Here is a 17,086-nt window from a genome sequence, read left to right as displayed (position 1 = left end):
ACAGATGTACAGATCAATAGAACAGAATAGAGAGCCCAGAAATAAACCCACATACCTATGGTCTATTAATCTTTGACAAAGGAGGCAAGAATATACAATGGAGATAAAACAGTATCTTAAGCAAGTGGTGTTGGCAAAGCTGGACAGCCTCATGTAAATCAATGAAGTTAGAACACTTTCTCACATATATGGTGATACGCAAAAATAAATTGAAAATGGCCTAAACACTTAAATATAAGACATGACACCATAAAACTCCTAGAAGAGGACATAGCAAAACATTCTTGAACATAAATTGTACCAATGTTTTGTTTTTTAAAATTTTATATTGTAGAATAGTTGATTTATAATGTTGTGTTAGTTTCCAGTATACAGCAAAGTGATTCAGTTATAAATATACATATATCCATTCTTTTTCAGATTCATTTCCCATATAGTTTCTTACAGAATATTGAGTACAGTTCCCTGTGCTATAGAGTAGGTCCTTGTTGATTATCCATTTTATATCTAGTAGTGTGCATATGTTAATCCCAAACTCGTAATTTATCCCTTGACCCCAACCTTTCCCTTTTGGTAACCATAAGTTTGTTTTTAAAGTCTGTGAGTCTGTTTCAATTTTTTAAATAAGTTCATTTGTATCACTTTTTTTTTAGATTCCACATACAAGTTGAATCATATGATATTTGTCTTTCTCTGTCTGACTTACTTCACTTAGTATGATAATCTATAGGTACATCGTGTGGCTGCAAATAGCATTATTTCATTCTTTTTTTATGGCCGAGTAATATTCCATTGTATATATGTACCACATCTTCTTTATCCATTCCTCTGTCCATGGACATTTAAATTTAAATAGCCATGTCTTGGCTATTGTAAATAGTGCTGATATGAACATTGGGGTGCATGTATCTTTTTGAAGTATGGTTTTCTCCATATATTTGCCCAGGAGTGGGATTGCTGGATCATATGGTAGCCCTATTTTTAGTTTTTTAAAGGAATCTCCATACTGTTCTCCATAGTGGCTATACCAATTTACATTCCCATCAGCAGTGTAGGAGGTTTCCCTTTTCTCCCCACCCTCTCCAGCATTTATTGTTTGTAGATTTTTTGATGATGGCCATTCTCACTGATGTGAGGTGATACTTCATTGTAGTTTTGATTTTCGTTTCTCTAATAATTAGTGATGTGAGCATCTTTTCATGTGCTTTTTGGCCATCTGTTCATCTTCTTTGAAAAAATTTCTATTTAGATCTTCTTTCCATTTTTTTTGATTGGGCTGTTTGTTTTTTTGATGTTGAGCTGCATAAGCTGCTTTTATATTTTGGAGATTAATCCTTTGTCAGTTGCTTCATTTGCAAATATTTTCTCCCATTCTGTGGATTGTCTTTCATTTTGTTTCTGGTTTCCTTTGCTGTGCAAAAGCTTTTAAGTTTAATTAGGTCCTATTTGTTTATTTTTGTTTTCATATTCATTACTCTAGGAGGTGGATCCAAAATAATACTGTTGCAATTTATGTCAAACTGTTCTGCTTATTTTTTCCTCTAAGAGTTTTATAGTGTCCACTCTTACATTTATGTCTTTAATCCATTTGAGTTTATTTTTGTGTATGGTGTTAGAGAATGTTCTGATTTCATTCTTTTACATGTAGCTGTCCAGTTTTCCCAGTACCACTTTTCTCCATTGTATATTCTTGCCTCCTTTATTGTAGATTAATTGACCATAGGACCATGAGTTTATTTCTGGCCTTTCAATCCTGTTCCATTAATCTATATTTCTGTTTTTGTGCCAGTACCATCCTGTCTTGATGACTGTAGCTTTATAGTACAGTTTGAATTCAGTGAGTCTGATTCCTCCAGCTCTGTTTTTCTTTCTCAAGATTGCTTTGACTCTTTGGGGTCTTTTGTGTCTTGATACAAATTAAAATTTTTTTGTTCTACTTCTGTGAAAAATGCCATTGGTAATTTGATAGGGATTGCATTGAATCTGTAGATTGCCTTGGATAGTATAGTTGTTTTGACAATATTGATTCTTCCAACCCAAAAACATGGTATACCCTTCCATCTGTTTGTGTCATCTTTGATTTCTTTCATCAGTGTCTTATATAGTTTTCAAAGTACAGATTTTTGTCTTCTTAGGTAGGTTTATTCCTAGGTATTTTATTCTTTTCAATCTGAGGGTAAATGGGATTGTGTCCTTAATTTCTCTTTCTGGTCTTTCTTTGTTAGTGTATAGAATTGCAAGAGATTTCTGTGTATTAATATTTTATCCTACAAGTTTACCAGATTCATCGATGAGGTCTAGTAGTTTTCTGGTAGCATCTTTAGGGTTTTCTATGTGTAGTATTATCATCTGCAAACAGTGACAGTTTTACTTCTTTTCCAATTTGGATTCATTTTATATATTTTTCTTCTCTGATTGCCACGGCTAGGACTTCCACAACTATGTTGAATAAAAGTGGTGAGAATAGACATCCTTTTCTCATTCCTGATCTTAGAGGAAATGCTTTCAGCTTTTCACCATTCAGTATGATGTTAGCTGTGGGTTTGTTGTATGTGGCCTTTATTATGTGAGTTAGGTTCCCTCTAGGCCTACTTTCTGGAAAGTTTTTTTAAATCATAGATGGGTGTTGAAATTTGCGAGATGGGTGAAGCTTTTTCTGCATCTGTTGACATGGTCATATGGTTTTTATTCTTCAATTTGTTAATGTGGTATATCACACTGATTAACTTGCGGATATTGAAAAATCCTTGCATCCCTGAGATAAATTCCACTTGATCATGGTGTATGATCCTATTAATGTATTCTTGGATTTGGTTTGCGTATTTTGTTGAGGATTTTTGTGTCTATGTTCATCAGTGATGTTGTTCTGTAATTTTCTTTTTGTGGTATCTCTGTCTGGTTTTTGGTATCAGGGTGATGATGGTGGCCTCATAGAATGAGTTTGGGAATGTTTCTCCCTCTGCAATTTTTTGGATGAGTTTCAGAAGGATGGGTGTTAACTATTCTCTAAATGTTTGCTAGAATTTGCCTTTGAAGCCATCTGGTCTTAAATTTGGTTTGTTGAAGCTTTTAAATCACAGTTTTAATTTCAATACTTGTGATTGGTCTGTTCATATTTTCTCTTTCTTCCTGGTTCAGTCTTGGAAGATTGTACCTAAGAATGTGTCTATTTCTTCTTGGTTGCCCATTTTATTGGCATATATTTGCTTGTAGTAGTCTCTTATGATCCTTTGTATTTCCATGGTGTTCATTATAACAGCTCCTTTTTCATTTCTAATTTTATTGATTTGAGCCCTCTCCCTTTTTTTCTTGCTGAGTCTGGCTAAAGGTATATCAATTTTGTTTATCTTTTCAAAGAATAAGCTTTTAGTTTCATTGATCTATTGTTTTTTCACCTCTGTTTCATTTACCAATAAGCTTTCCCATTCATAATTTTCTTATTTCTAGTTGTGCCTTTTCTTTTCTTCCTGGAGAGGTTCCTGCAGCGTTTGTTGTAAAGCTGGTTTGGTGGCTAGTGTTTTGTTGGTTGTAGGTTTTTCATTTTCATCACTTTGAATATATCATGCCACTCTCTTCTGGCCTGCAGAGTTTCTGCTGAAAAATCAGCTGATAACCTTATGGGGGTTCCCTTGTATGTTATTTGTTGCTTTTTCCTTGTTGCTTTTAATACTTTGTCTTTGTCTTTATTTATTTTTTTCAATTCGATTAATATGTGTCTCAGCATTTTCCTCCTTGGGTTTTTCCTGCTTGGGACTCTGTGCTTCCCACCTTGTTGGTTGTTTGGCCTAAGATGTCCCAGCACTGGATCCTGCAGGCTATTGGGTCGGGTCAGGTCTTGATGCCAAAATGGTGACCTCCGGGAGAGATCACACCGATTAATATTCCCTGGGGCCTCTGCCACCAGTGTTCTTGCCCCCCGGCTCCTATGGAGTCACTGCTTTGTCCTGAGTTCCTGTGCACATGAAACCTTGTGTGGGCCCATCAAGAGTGGAGTCTCTGTTTTCCCCAGTCCTATGGAGGAGCTCCTGCACTGAGATCCCACTGGCCTTCAAAGCCAAATGCTCTAGGGGTTCCTCCTTTGATGCCTGACCCCCAGGCTGAGGAGCCTGATGTGGGGCTCAGAACTCTCACTCCTGTGGGAGAACCTCTGTGATATAATTACTTTCCAGTTGTGGGTCACCCATCTGGTCGATATGGAATTTGATTATATCATGGAAGCACCCCACCCCACACACATACACACTTCTTATTTGTTTTTGGATGTAGAATATCTTTTTTAGAAGGTACAAGTCTTTTTTGTCTGTGGTTCTTCAGAAGTTAGTTGTGGTTTTGATGTTTTTGTGAGAGGAGGTGAGCTCAAGTCCTTCTCCTCCACTGTCTTGTATCCCTTCCCCTGGCAGTGTTTTCTTAAATCAGTCTCACAAGGCAAAAGAAATTAAAGCAAAAATAAACAAATGGGAACTAACCAAACTTATACGCTTTTGCACAGCAAAGGAAACCATGAACAAAACAAAAAGCCTACAGAATGGGAGAAAATATTTGCAAACAATGCAACCAACAAGGGCTTAATTTCCAAAATATTCAAACAGCTCATGCAGCTCAATATCAAAAAAAGCAAACAACCCAATCAAAAAATGGGCAGAAGACCTAAATAGACATTTTTCCAAAGAAGATATGTAAATGGCCAATAGGCACATAAAAAAATGCTCAACATCACTAATTATTAGAGAAATGCAAATCAAAACTACAATGAGGTATCACCTCACACTAGTCAGAGTGGCCATCATCAAAAAGTCTACAAATAATAAATGTGGAAAAAAGGGAATCCTCCTACACTGTTGGTGGGGATATAAATTGGCATAACCACTGTGGAGAACAGTATGGAGGTTCCTTAAAAAACTAAAAATACAGTTACCAAATGATTCAGCAATCTCACTTCTGGGCATATATCCAGAAAAGATGGAAACTCTAATTCAAAAAGATACATGCACCACAATATTCATTTCAGCACTATTTACCATAGCCAAGACCTGGAATAACCTAAATGTCCATCAACAGATGAATGGATAAAGAAGATGTGGTACATATGTATACAATGGCATGTTACTCAGCTGTAAGAAAGAATGAAATATTGCCATTTGCAGCAACATGGATGGACCTAGAGATTATGATACTAAGTGTAGTAAGGCAGACAGTAAAATACAAATATTATATGATATCACTTATATGTGGAGTCTAAAAAAATAATACAAATGAAGTTATTTACAAAACAGAAACAGACTCATAGACATAGAGAACAAACATGGTTACCAAAGGAGGAGTGGGTACAAATTAGGAGTATGGGATTAACAGATACACACCACTGTATATAAAATAAACAACAAGGATTTACTGTATAGCACAGGGAACTATATTCAACACAGTAAGTCCCCTACATAGGAACCTTCAAGTTGTGAACTTTAAAAGATGCGAATGTGCGTTCGCATGTCCAATCACATAAGTTAGTTCATGTGTCTGGCGTACATTGTGTACACCCCCATGAAGAAGAATTAGGGCGATATCTGACATTGTGAATTACAAGTAGCAATAAAAGCTGCAGAAATAGGGAGCATAGATACGGGGGTGGGGTCTGAAAAAATAATCAAAGGCCTCAGTGCTGATGAAATAGTTGTTGTCAACTCTGTATGCATAGCAGAATCACTGGCATGTGGATGTTTAAAAAATAAGATTCTTGGGCTATATCCCAGGATATTCTGATTTAATTATTCTTGTAAGAGACCTGAGATTCATGTTTTTTAGCTCCCTAGAAAAATCTGATGTAATCTCAGTTAAGACTGAGAAAACTGGGGGGACTTCCTTGGTGGTCCAGTGGTTAAGAATGCACCTTCCAATGCAGGGGGAGCAAGTTCGATCCCTGGTCAGGGAACTAAGATCCCACATGCCGCAGGGCAACAAAGCCTACGCACCACAACTAGAGAGACGCCTATGCACCACAACTAGAGAAGCCTGCACACCACAATGAAAAGCCCACGTGCTGCAGCAGAAGAACCCACATGCTGCAATGAAGATCCTGCATGGTGCAACTAAGACCCAAAGCAGCTAAATAAATAAATTAATTAATTAATTTTTAAAAACTACTTTTAAAAAAAAAGACTGAGAAAACAGATACTATTGCACAGTTGTGAAAATGAGAATTGAGGAGAGGCGTAATTGGGGACGACTGGGGGAGAGGCAACGGAGAGATAGGGCAGATATCCTTCTAGTGCAGTGTAGGTTACTCCCCTCCCCCGTCAGCCAGTCATTTCACTATTATGGCCATACATCTATTTCAGGTAGACCATCTTAACAATAAATACTATTTGGTTATAAGGACATTGAGAGTATGTGACTAGAATAACTAAAATTCATTCTCAATACAGGAAGAATATCTCTCTAGGCACAAGCTCAGTGGTATTTTTGGCAAGTGGTGCCACCATTATGTGAAAGCCAATTTCATTTAACACTGAAAGAAATATGCTTACATTTTTGTAGAAGTTTAAAGTATTAAATATTATACCATATATTTATTTTCCTTTCTGTTTTCTTGCTTCTATGGTCTTATTAAAATAAATTCTTACCCCGTTTATGTTGGGCTCCCTCCATTCCTTTATTTTTAAAGTTAACTATTTTTTGCTGTCGTAACAAAGCACCATTACACATTTATCTCTATTGTTGCATGACTCTCATAAATGCACACTGACTAAGGACATTTTGAAATTTATTTTTTCCAAAGTATCAAATTATATATTTCATAGTAATTGTCCTAGTATATAATGGTAGAGTTGTATCCTTTAATAAATGAATAGTTCTGAAAGCATCTGGTGATATTTTCAACCAATTATTTCTATATAATTTCTTCTAGCTATTTTTATTCAAGGAAAAACAAATTTAGAAAGATGAATCATTCTTAAAATTTGAGAAAATGTGGTGGTTTTGTTAACTTAGAGTGGATTACTCAGTCTTCTCTACAATGTTCTGTTAATCCCTCTGAGAATCTCCAGATTTTGCCTGGGTCTTTGAATATCATTACAAACCAAAACAATCAAGCAAAACAAAATAAACAAAACATGAACAGAGGAACGAACATAGAACTCAAACTGAGATTGTATGAATACGTTTATTTGAAAACATCTGTGCACCCTGTGCCTGATAGGACAGCAGAGATTGCCCCCTTTATACAAGCAAGAGTAGGAAAAAATCTTTTGTAAAGATTTTGGGGGACTTCCTAGGTGGCACAGTGGTTAAGAATCTGCCTGCCAACGCAGGGGACACAGGTTCCAGCCCTGCTCCAGGAAGATCCCACATGCCGTGGAGCAACTAAGCCCATGTGCCACAACTACTGAGCCAGCGTGCTGCAACTACTGAAGCAGACGTGCCTAGAGCCCATGCTCCCCAACAAGAGAAGCCACTGCAATGAGGAGCCCGTGCATTGCAATGAAGAATAGGTCCTGCTTGCCGCAACTAGAGAAGGCCCATGTGCAGCAACAAAGACCCAATGCAACCAATAAATAAATAAAAATATTTTGGAAAGAACAGTTATTAAATTCAAGTGACCAAGCTTGACTTTCATTTATCAGCTTTGTGACCTGATAACTTAGTCTCTGAATTAGTTTCTTCACTTATAAAATATATAAAACAGAGGTGACAATATTGACATCAAACTTCTGTAGGGATTAAATGAGATAACGTCTATGAAAATGCTCTCTATAATTCTTGAATCAAGAAGCTACTCAATAATGTTATTGAAATTGAGTGAGCAATGAACTTTATTTTACTTAGACTTGCATGGTTGTTAAAGGATATTAACTACTCTCTTCTCTGCCAGCTTTTGAAGAATTATTGGCTAGAACATTATGCAAGAGTCCCTCTAGACCCTGGGATAATGATTTTGCTGGGTTGTAGTACATTGTCTCACACTTGTGGTCAGGTGGCCAGCTTCCCTCTGAACCTTATTAGAACACGCATGCAGGTTCAAGGTGAGTTTTATTTCAGCGAAGTAATCATAAGTTTAAAAAGTTATTTAAAATAACTTTAATGGATCAATAATAAACAGTAACTTAAAAACAGTTAAAAATAACTTGTTCTAAATGAGTAGAAATTAATGATTTCAAAAACAAAAACTGTAAAATAGATAGCCAGTGGGAAGTTGTTGTATAACAAAGGGAGTCCAACTCGAGGATGGAAGATGCCTTAGAGGACTGGGGCAGGGAGGGTGGGGGGGACTCAAGGGGGGAGGAGTCGAGGGAGGGAGGGAATACGGGGATATGTGTATAAAAACAGATGATTGAACTTGGTGTACCCCCCAAAAAATAATAAATTTAAAAAAAATCGGCAAAAAAAAATAAATAAATAAAAAATATTCAGAAAAAAAACTGTAAAAATTAATAAATAAATCAAAAGCTAACTCTCTGATGTTTGAAGCATGAATTTTGGATTTATTGTTTTATTGCAGAGTCTTTTGTGAATTTTAGATTTTCTTTCTTCTCCAAAGTTCTATTTGGAACTCTCCTCATTTCCTTCAATGATTGACGATCTCTACAGTGTTTACAGTTAGGAAGTTCCATACAGAACAATAGAAAAGATTTTTCTTTCTTCCAAGTGAATCAGCAGTTACTCAATATGAACATATTATTTCCCCCTAGTTCTGCGCTTACTATATTCTGCATCAGGAACTTAATACACTTGTGGAATTGAATGCACTTGTTCTGTATTCCAATCCATTTAGCAAGGAGCTATTGAGCAGAGTGCAGGGTATCTGTTTTGTTTTGCTCAAGTGAAGTATTAGGAATTTAGACTTTAAGAAAATACCTGTGTCACTTTTCAATAAGAAAAAAAACCCCACATAATCCTATTATCTTCCTGAGTTAGCTATTCAAGGGGTCATGTGGTAAGTGTATTCTTTTACGTTCTTTTTCTCCTCTTTTTAGTGAGATTTTGGGATTTATTTTATATCGCAGCTCAGGTGGAGAATCTGTCCATCCCCCTATCAAATTATGTATGCCTACACAATTCGAAATGCTCTTTTGAGGTCCCTTGTGAAAGGATTTCAAGTGCTGTCCAATAGAACTTTCTGCAATGATGGAAATGTTTTATATTTGTGCTATCCCGTATAGTAGCCACTAGTGACACTGGGATAGTGAACACTTGACATGTTGCTAGTGCAACTGAGAAAATGATTTTTTAGTTTTACTCAATTTTAATTAATTTAAATATGTAGCTACATGTGTATAGCGACTACCATTTTGCACAGCACAGGACTATTCTATAGGTAGGGAGAGAGGTATACTCTGAAGTAGTTTCAACCTCTGTAAATTCTGATTAACCATTGGACTATCTTAATGTGTAAAGGTGAAATATTGAATTACACTGATTTTTTTCCTTCATAGCACTGGAGGAAAAAGGAAGAACTTCTATGATTCATCTCGTTCAAGATATACATAACAAAGAAGGAAAAATGGGATTTTTCAGGGGTGTCACACCAAACATCATAAAGGTGCTTCCTGCAGTATGCATTGGCTGTGTGACTTTTGAAAAAGTGAAACGACATTTGGGATTCATTTAGAAGTGAAATATCAAATTGTTTTCATTACTATAATCACCTAACTGTAAGATAATACTTGGGTTGTAAAGAGAAATTTATTTTTTCCTGAAAGGAAAGAAGTATCAAATAATTATTAAAACATTTTCTCTTTATCTATTACAAAATCTATAAATTAATAATTTTGATAAAGTTCTTTAATAATTAAAATCCTTCACATCCACAGAATTCAATTTACATTTCCCATTACTCTCCCTGAATCCTAACTTGAAACTTGTTTTCGTTGGGTTTGAACATACATCATAGTAACACTATAAAACATGTGGTCAGTTGTAGTAGTTTGTGTTAGCTTTTTTGCATTTAAACAATTTTTTAGAAAGCAGAGCTTAAAAATGTTTTGTACACTAAAAGAAAAATCAGTGCATTTAAAATAGATGTTGTAGCGAATGATCTATTTCCCTTCTTTAAGCAAAATGGAATGTGTTTCATAATTCCTTCTATCAGACTGTAGATGGAATAATGATAACATGATAATATACTGCTTATTTCTCTGGGTATTTTCATTTGTAAATGTAAACACTGTTCATTTTTATTCTTTATATTTTCAGCTATTATAAGGAAGTCAGCACTGAGAACAAATTGGCATTGGATGAATTTGTTTTTATCTTCTGGTTGAAAAACATTTGAGAGAGTTTTTAAAATTAAATCCATTATTTCATACTTGTTGAAGCAATTCTTATTTCAACTCAGAAGTTGCCGAGACCAGCTCGGCGACTCGAGGTGAGTGACGGGTGCCCCAAGCTTGAAGAAGACACAGACACAGACTGAAGAGAAAAGTGGGACCGGGGGGCTCAAGACCTCTGGGATCAAGAGCCCTGCTGACTCATCCCAGGTTGCTTTTATTGAGTTCGTGGGCTAACATTCTCAGGTTACACTCATAAACAATCAAAGGCCTCACATGACTGAGGCAATTATCTTTGTTTACTTCCTGGGTCTGAGTTGAGCAGGTGTGGATTTGAGCTGGGGGTGGAGAGCAAAACAGCCCTGGGGGCAGGAGACCTCTCTCAGATATTGGGGGTCTGTGCCCCACCCGGGTTGGCCCCTCTGCGACTGTGCCTGTCTTAGGTTGTTCCTCCCTTGAGGAATCTTACCCGTCTCTGGCTAACCAGTCATCCTCCAGGGCCAAACACGGTGATATAAGGATGCACCACCCCTGTTGGCCCCTCTGCGGCTGTGCCTGTCTTAGGTTGTTCCTCCTCTGAGGAATCTTACCCGTCTTTGGCTAACCAGCCATCCCTCAGGACCAAACAGGGTGATATTAGTCTCCACGCCCCGCACCCTCAGCTCCTCCACTGCTCAAGCAGGACATTCTGAATCCCATCGCTCGGCCCACATACTTCAACACTTTCAATGCTTCAAAAAGGTTCCAGAATGTCTTCCCACAAGAAGTTGATTGAGTCAATTGAAATTCTAAACCTCTCTCCTCAGTTTTATTAAAAAAAAAAATCCTGTTCTTTGCTGGAGTTAAGTAAGAGTGTGGTGAGAGTGGTAATGGCCTGGTTAGCCACAGTAAGCTCAGATAAAGAACTGCCTAGCTATACAGACTAAAGGCCACGCCTTGAGCCTTAGCCTTGCTGATCTGAAATTTTAACTTTAATTTCCTCAAGGTGATCAGTTTCTTGGTGATATAGTAACTAAAATTGCTCACAAGATTCAGATTTATATCACAATGCAAAGTTATTAATTTATTGTGGGGCTTAATACTTTCCATTAACCAGAATACTTTCATTCCTTCTTCAGGGCACATTTTCTTCTGGTATCAAGGTATCCAGGAAACCAAATAAGTATTGAGAATATTGATGGGGAATTAGAGAGGAAGATATTTTTGAGGAATGTTTTACTCAATCCCAATTAAGATGGGATGAGTTGGGAACCTTTTATACAAGAGAGAGGAGCTGAGACCTAATGTAAGAGGGAGGAGAGGATTGTGGAATTTTAGTTAAACTAAGCCGAAGACCACCAGAAGGGAGGGAGGCAAATCTCACGTGAAGTCCGGGAGTACATGTGTAAGAAACCTGAGTAATGGTGGTAGTTGTGCAGACAGACTTTTTAGAAGCATTCCAAATTGATGCAACAGCTTGAGCAGTAACATGGAAATGGGGAGGTTCATGGAGAATTGGGGAAATTGCAAGTAGGCTGGTCATTTTCAAACATATGGTGTATAGAAAGACATAGCCAGATATGAGGCTACTGCTGCAGGTTGGTGACAAGTCCTGAACTTTGAATTGTATGTGATGATGATATGATCTGGTGTAAGAAGATAACTTTGACAACAGAACAAAGCCATTGAAAGAGGGGGTAGTAGAGCCAGTGAGACCAATGAGGATTTTGCTACCATAGCCGTAGTTATAAAATGCTGGCTTCTAAAGACTTGTCTGTAGAGTAATAGACTCACTTATTGTATCAGAAGTCAATGTCAAATGCTGTCTTTTTTTTAATTAAAAAAGACTAAAATTTATTTTATTAAGTGCCTGCTGTGTGCCAGGTATTATTTCAAGGTCCTCTTGCTTAATTCTAACAACCATACTAGAAGGTTGAGGTTATTATCCCAAATTGCAGATGAGGAAATGAAGTCTATAGAACTGAGTACCTTGAACATATCTCCTAACATTTCCTCCCTCATTAAGGATTGTGCTCATCTCTCACGGTCAGAGCCTCTGTTTTACGTGAAGGCCTACTGTCAGCCAGAACCTTGGCTATGGGCTAGATAGTTGATAAAATCTCCTCAAGTGATGATTTAGCCCATTGTCCTTAGGGTACAGCCTCTCAATTCTCTGAGAGTGAGTCTAGGCCTGATCTTTAGATACTGAGGGTGCCTGAGGGGTAGCCGTATATTACAATGGTTATCAGAATGTACCTTGAACATTGAAACTCATGAGTTGGAGTGAATCTTGAAGAAACACCAAAGATCTTTCCTGATTGCCACAGAAGAAAACAACAGGACAATATTATAAGATGTGGTGTCAGAAGTTGGATTTAACCCTAAAGCACACTTCTGCATAGTTTTTCAGATACCATTAGAGCTTAAAGATCAGCCCTTTCATGGATTACCTTGCAGAACTGTGATACAAATTAGTGAAATTCTATTTCTTGGTCTCTGGAGAGTTAGCAGCATATTATAGTATATAATTAAGATTATTGGATAGATTAAGGAATGGGTTACAGAAAAGACTTAGTAATATGAATTAAAGATACAGAAGGATCATAGCAGAACTGATGATCTGGAGATGCTTGAGATTAAGTGTGTATTGAAATTTTTGACTCCAGGAACTCTCTGGACTTCACCCAGAAAGGCAAAGGACTCTCCAGACATCCACAGAGGCCTTTCAGGAATTTATTTTCAGTCCACTTGGAGAAAACAGTAAGCCCTCAGATCTCTAGAGTCCTCTAGCAGAGCACCCACCTCTCTAGCTTTGTGCAAAGCCTGTGTTCCTGAAGGCACTGCAGAACTTCTTTGTATTCTCACTCTGCTCAGACTGCATATTAAAAAATAGCATGTAATTCCATTCACTTTGGAGAGATCAGTTGAGAAAATTACCGCATGTTGATCACAACATCCTGCAGGGTCATTATAAACCCTTGCAAAACCCAAAAACATCCATGGGTTCTCAATGTCTGTAACACTTCAGGAAACAGACTACTTTTATTCCCCTCCTGTCTAGGCTAGGGTCTAATTTTGTCAATGATCCAGCAATAAATATTAGTAAATCTGTTGTAGGTATGTGAAAAAAGTCTTGAATAAAGAACTTTTCAAGTTCTTTGTAATTTTACAGGGAGTTAATTCGTCCGCTAATCAATGCATGGTTCTCTATCTCCATTTTTTCATAAAGGGCTGGGTATCCTTAGGGATGATCATGGTGAACTGATGGATAAAACTAGAGTAATGGACTTTTTTCCCTGAAACTGTTCATAGAGTGTCCATCTCTGCCTTGTCCTAGTCCAATCTTAGATGTTCTCAGTGATTCTCAGCCTTATATAAACAGCTTCACTGTGGCATAAAACAAAAGGAGTCCAAACTGGCAGAACAACAGGAACATCCTCACCACTAGTCTCCCACCAGGGGTCAAACTGGTTTATAGTTCAACATAGGTGTGCCAGGTACTATGCTAAGCCAGCTGTCTAAAAAGCAATAGAGGCCTTAGTGTTGAGCCCAATAGTTCTCTAAACTACCAGCTATCTGCCACATACCGCCATGAGAGTGATGGGATGTGAAGGAGCAATCTGCTTATCTAGCTCTCCTCCTCTTTGGCACCTAGGAAGAGGCCAGTTCTGTACTTCAGCCAACGGTCTGGGGCCTACCCTGTTGCTGGAGAACTTGATCACTTTTCCTCCTCCTCTGAAATTTCTGACTTCATCTCAGAGAGCTAGCTATCGATTGAACCTGACTGTGCATCTGCAGATACAGCCTTTATAGGTTTCCAGCTTTATGCACAAGTCTCAGTTCTAACCTTTCACCTTATCCAGACCCAAGGTCTCATGTCCTTTTTCTGTGTGCCCATTTACCTGCTCCTGTTAGGCTCAAATGAGACAACAGATATGAAAATGTTTGAAAACTACAAACCTTATGTAACAATATTACAATTTTTAGGGGAAATAATGCATTGTGCTGAAGTAGGAAGTAAGGATACTTTGATTCAGAAAGACCTAAGTTCCAGTCCTGTCTCTTTCATTCATTGTCTTTGATATTTGGAGACTCAGTTAATCTTTGAGTCTCAGTTTCCATATTTTTTAAGTGGGGACAATAACATTGCCTTTTTTTTTTTTTCAGCGTCCAGGCCTTTTATTTTCTTTACACCCATCATGCCATGAACTCATAGGGAATGGGCTCCAGCAGCTCAGGCCCCTTTCCATTGGTTCTCACGAAGTGTTCTCCTCTGGGTGGAGCAGGCTGGTGCTTCAGCTGAACCCAAGTACCCTTCTCTTTGGCTTCTTTCTTTTTCTGATCATTTTCCTTCACCCGTTTCAGGAAGCTATCTCGGCTCTTAGAGTACTTAATATGCTCGATACGCACGTTAATTCTCTTGGCAAGAATTGTGCCCTTAACTTGTTTGTTTACAATGATGCCAACAGCATGCTGGGTAACACTGTAGACTCTTCCAGTTTTGCCATGGTAACATTTCTGGGGCATTCCTTTTTGTGCAGTGCCCATTCCCTTGATATCTACAATATCACCTTTCTAGTAGATTCGCATGTATGTGGCCAAAGGAACAACTCCATGTTTTCTAAAAGGCCTAGAGAACATGTAACGGGTGCCCCTCCTCTCGCACTTTGTGTTGGTCATTTTGGTGAATTACTGGAAGATAGCAGTTCTGGCCGAAAGGCAATATTGCCTTTTATAAACCTTATTTACAGGATCATTTTCAGAATTGCATGAGATAAGGAATATGAAACTGCTTCATAATATATAAATAGCCATATAAGCCTTAGTTTATTAATCCATTCAGTATAGAAAGAATATATGTGGACTTTGTAAGACATACTTAGACTTCAACAACAGGCAACTGTAATGTTGGTTATGATCCAAATCGTTTATGTAATGTACAAAGATGTTCTCCCCCCATTATGCCATGGTCTAGCAGGGAAGGAGCCAGCTATTACTTGGCAGGTACAGGGGAGAACTGTACTGAAGCTGGAGCACTTTGAGAGTGCCAGCTTCATAATAACTACTCTTCAGTCAGAGTATTTAAGCCTGACATTTCTGTCCTTCAGCTACAAGGTTCTTTCCATTTGAGGTCTAAGTCATGGACTTAGGAGCACTTTTTACCTCCTGTTTTTTTCTCATGTTAGGCAAACAGCAGTCAGTTTGGACAGAGGACCTAAAATGCCCCAAAGATTGAGGGAAATAAGTTGTTAGTCTGAGCTCACTTACCACTAATATCTAAGTTTTGACTCTGCATAGAATGATCCTGTTTCTTTATAATCTTCATTTCTTTGTGAACCAAAAGGTAATTGCAATTTATCGCAGCATCACTAGGTTTTTTTAAAACATATTTTGTCTCAGTTAATTCTCTCAAAATTTCTATAAAATAGATCAGCACTATTTTACAAATAAAAAAGACTCAGAGATAAGTAATTCACCCACAGTAACACAGTAATTCAAATTCCGTTCTGTTAATATAAAGCTAATGCTCTTTCTATATACTTACTATATAGAGTAGTATAATGATCTTATAAAAGGCCTAAGGGACTGTTTCAGCTGCTTAGAACAACACTACATTGAGACAGAATGAGGCTACGTAGCTTATCATTTGCTCTGCTTCATCCAAGACAAATTTTTGTTTATAAAAATTCCAGTCTGAAAGTCTAGAAAAAGTTGTTTGTGAAGGCTAGTGACTTTTCAAGGATGGGTAATGCTATGGCCTGAGTTGTGTCCTCCCAAAATTTATATGCTGAAGCCCTAACCACCAATGTGACTGAATTTGGAGACAGGGCTTTTAGGAGGTAATTAAGGTTAAATGAGGTTGCAGGGATGGGGCCCTAATCCCATAAGATTGGTGGCCTTATAAGAAAAGGAAGAGATTGCTCGCTCTCTCTCTACCATATGAGGGCACAATAAGAAAATGTCTACAATCTCGAAAAGAGTCCTCACCAGGACTATGCTATGTGTAGCATGTCAGTGTGAGCTGATTAATACAGGTAAGAACAGAAGAGCAGAGCAGGCAGCATTGGCAGAGAAAGCCACATAGATCTTCAAAATGCCCTTAAACTCCTTGAGTAGGGAGGAAGGGTTGGAAATCAGAACAGGCAAATTTGGGACAGAAGCATTGATTTCCATGGCCTTCAAATTAAAACCCAAAACTAGTCTTTTTCTTTTGTTACTTTTTTGAGTTATGTCAGTTCCCACTTCACATTTCCATATTCTCCAGTCACAACCTCCTGTGATTTGATCATGTTTCCCATTTCTCTACATTTGTTGTATAGCCTTTCTTCACCATTGAAATTGCACATTTATAGCTTTTTTTAAAAAAAAAATGTGGGACTGTTACCTTGAAATTAGTGGAAATTGGTTTGTAGGTTTAAAGAAAGAAGTCATCTCCATAATGTGACAGTGCAAGGTGAAGCAGCAAGTGTTGATGCAGAAGCTGCAGAAAGTCATCCAGAAGATCTAGCTAAGATCACTAATGAAGGTGGCTAAACAACAGATTTTCAATGTAGATGAAACAGCCTTGTATTGGAAGAAGACGCCATCTAGGACTTTTATAGCTAGAGAGCAGAAGTCAATGCCTGGCTTCAAGGCTTCAAAGGACAGGCTGACTTGTGTAGAGGCTAATGCAGCTGGTGACTTGAAGTTGAAGTCAATGTTCGTTTACCATTCTGGAAGTTCTAGGGCCTTTAAGAATTATCGAAACTGATTCTGCCTGTGCTCTATAAGTGGAACAGCAAAGCCTGCATGATAGCACATCTGTTTACAACATAGTTTACTGAACATTTTAAGGTCAATCTTGAGAC

The 17,086-nt window shown here is 37.7% G+C and overlaps 2 pseudogenes; one reads left to right on the top strand and one right to left on the bottom strand.

Annotated features, from left to right (window-relative positions):
• Positions 1 to 9,601, top strand: part of LOC130858394 (mitochondrial adenyl nucleotide antiporter SLC25A24-like) — a 71,173-nt pseudogene extending 61,572 nt beyond the window's left edge.
• A 4,834-nt stretch (positions 9,602 to 14,435) lies between these two features.
• Positions 14,436 to 14,918, bottom strand: LOC130831591 (60S ribosomal protein L21-like; annotated as a pseudogene).
• Between the last annotated feature and the right edge of the window lie 2,168 nt (positions 14,919 to 17,086).

Source organism: Hippopotamus amphibius, chromosome 1 (assembly GCF_030028045.1).
Source record: "Hippopotamus amphibius kiboko isolate mHipAmp2 chromosome 1, mHipAmp2.hap2, whole genome shotgun sequence".
NCBI lineage: Eukaryota > Metazoa > Chordata > Mammalia > Artiodactyla > Hippopotamidae > Hippopotamus > Hippopotamus amphibius.
The sequence above is the reverse complement of the archived record's forward strand: the minus strand, read 5'-3'. Positions and strand labels throughout refer to the sequence as shown.